This window comes from Pongo abelii, chromosome 15, assembly GCF_028885655.2.
Source record: "Pongo abelii isolate AG06213 chromosome 15, NHGRI_mPonAbe1-v2.0_pri, whole genome shotgun sequence".
Taxonomy (NCBI): domain Eukaryota; kingdom Metazoa; phylum Chordata; class Mammalia; order Primates; family Hominidae; genus Pongo; species Pongo abelii.
Genome location: NC_072000.2, coordinates 3,672,691 through 3,675,590, shown reverse-complemented (window position 1 = coordinate 3,675,590; position 2,900 = coordinate 3,672,691). Strand labels below are relative to the sequence as shown.

Genomic DNA, 2,900 nt, shown 5'->3' with positions numbered 1-2,900 from the left:
AAGTCAGTCCAGAGAAATACGATAAATGTCAACAGTAAGTATGGTGTTGAGGCAGAAGTAGGACCAAACATTTTCATATGTTATTCAGTTGATAACAATATGACCTGGGTAGTAATTTCCTATGTTTCTACTTATACACAAATACGAAAAAGTAAAACAGAGATACTGCTAAATAAAGGATACATTAAGTTCTTAATAGTAACTTAATAAACTGGAACATTGTCAAAAAGCACCTAGTGAACTTTTTCAGTGTTTTTTTCTATTATCCAATAAGTGAATTAGGCTATTCCTTTCCAATTTCCCAAGCACTTTTTGTCCCAATCACCATTTCTGTGTTCGAAGAAAAAGTAACAAATCAAGTAACAAAACTAAACAAGAAAAAATCAAAACACAACTACAGTATCTGCAAAAGTTTTGTAGAAGACTGAAACTGTTGAGTATAAACATCTCGTATTCTATTATCATTAGTTAACTGAAGAGTTTGTTAAAGACATACATTTCATAAAAAAAGTTAGTTTGAAGTTATTGACCAGTATGTACCATTCCTAAGTATTAGTAACCAAATTCATGACAATAAAGAGCTATCTAACAAGAAAAATTAGTGACTACCAGCACCATCAACAAGACTTTGTCTTTACAATTCATTACCACTTACCATGCGTTGTAATGTCTAGGATTGACTCTGATAGCATTTCAAAAACAAGCTAACGCTGTGTCCAATCCTTCAGCTAAGACAAACTCTCGCCCTAATAAAGTATAGGCATAAGCATAATTTGGATCCACTTGGATAGCTCTCTGGAAGAATTTAATTGCAATATCGTGTTCCCGTTGCAGACTGAAACAGTTCCCTGCAGCACACCAGGCCTCTGGAGAATTTTTATCCATGTCTGTTAAGTCTTTTGACAGAAATGAAAGAGCGACATTTTTTGAAGATGCCAAAGTGTTGTAGAGTAGATTTCCATGCCTTCGAATCTATAATTCTCAATCCTTCTAACCTCTGAGAATATTCTTTCAGCTTGCATGTACTCTGAAAGTTCAAAATAGGACCTTCCAATTTGGCACAGTACCCAACCAGTATTGTGGTGGTGAGAAGGTAGATGGCTCAAAATATTTATAGCTTCTTTGCAGTGGTATGAACATGAAGATAAATAACGTTTCCCCCTTTCATGAAGAAGGCTCATTAAGCCTTCTGCTGCTGCTTTTTGTAGATTAAAATCCTGAATCTGAGGTGTGATTGTGGATATTTCCTCTTCTGAATTGATGGAAGAGTCCAATTTTGTAATTTCCAGGTTTTCGTTTATATTAGATTGAGTTATTCCTCCTTTATTAGTTTTACTTTTTGTTTTTCTGTTTGGGATTTTAGGTAGAAACTTCATTTTTAATTTCTTCCTATTCTCCTTGGTTGTCGAACTGTCACTAGTAAAGAGTCATGAACTTCTTTGATGCAGTGCATTTGGGGGAGATGTCATAGTGGGGCTCATTACCTGAGGTGTTGTAGTTATTTATGGACCAGAACTTTCTGTTAGTGAAAGAATTGGAGTTACCTCTCGGCTATTTCCATTCTGCGAGAAGACAGACTTTGCTCCAGTTTGGCCAATTCTGGCAACAGACTTTTTTGAAGGGGCTCCGGCGGATGGCACATCAATTACAGAAGGTGTATTAGTGTAGTTTTGTAAATAAGATCCATCTCCAGGACTTGGGATTTCTAATGGCAAAATCCCAAAACTTGGGGTAAATGGACTAAGAGCTGCTGGTCCTGTTAATAAACTTCGACCAGTTTTTGGTTTATTTTGAACCTGTTTAGATAATATGGAATTTCCTGTTCCCAGTGGGATAGTTTCAGGTGAAATTACAGCTGAATCAATAAAAGACACTGGGGAATCTGTATTCAAGGAGTACTTTGAATTGGAAGATTCTAAATTGACTCTGTTTAATTCAGTTGTGTCCTGGGGTGTTTCCATAAGAATGGTCTCAGGCTGTCTGAGACAAACTGTGATTAGGTACTTGTGTTGTGCAAGAGTTGGGCAGACAGTTGCTAAAGTTCTGTAAAGATGTGAATTTAAATGTTTGGTCAGGATCTCGCTTTTCACCTATTTCACGTAATGATTCAAAGGGATACCAGAGGAAAGGATTTAAACTAAGTCTCTGTTGGTAACATTCTTATCCTTTGGCAAGCTGATCTGTCTTGCAATATACACGTCCCAACAATGGAAGGGGAAAGCAAACTGAATCACCAAACTCAGTAACAATATCATCATGGCTTTTCTGCTTATTAAACATTCCACCAGATAAGATTTGTTCCCAGTCTGCAAGCTTACTGAGATCAACACAACATTTTGCAAGCAGGTATTTGCATTGCGGTGTAGGACAACTGTGTCTTTTCAAGAGTCTATATGCTTTATAGGCCTTTCCTGGGAGGTAAGAACAGGTCGCCATTAAAAACAAGGCTTCTTCTGAGTGTACTTCTGCATAAAGGCGTTCTGTGAGGAAAACCCCATCTCGGTAAGCATAGTGGTTTAGTGCTTGCCATGTAGCAGCCTGGAAGGGTTCCTGCAGCACTGTCATCCTCGAGGCAAAGGCCCAATTTCTGCAGTGCCTCAGGAAACCCCCACCCCACCCACCACCCTCCCCCCTGTAGCGGCTCCGGCCCGGCCAGCCTTGGCTCATTTAAATTCACCAGTTACCGGGGGATGGGGGTGGCCGAGCCAGAATGACTTCTTTATCCTGCCGACTCTGGAAAGCCCGGCCCCTTGTGATCCATTGCAAAGCGAAAGTCACCTCATGTTTGGGAAACAGATCCAATCCCAAGTTCAGTGGAGGGATGTGGCATGTAGGACGAAGGACTCTCTTCCTTCTGATTTGGTCTGCACAGCGGGGCCTAGGGCTGGAGTCCTCTCTGT

At 39.8% G+C, this 2,900-nt stretch overlaps 1 pseudogene; it reads right to left on the bottom strand.

The window, feature by feature from the left end:
- Window positions 1–651: 651 nt before the first annotated feature.
- Window positions 652–1,376, bottom strand: LOC134759931 (cell division cycle protein 27 homolog; annotated as a pseudogene).
- Between the last annotated feature and the right edge of the window lie 1,524 nt (window positions 1,377–2,900).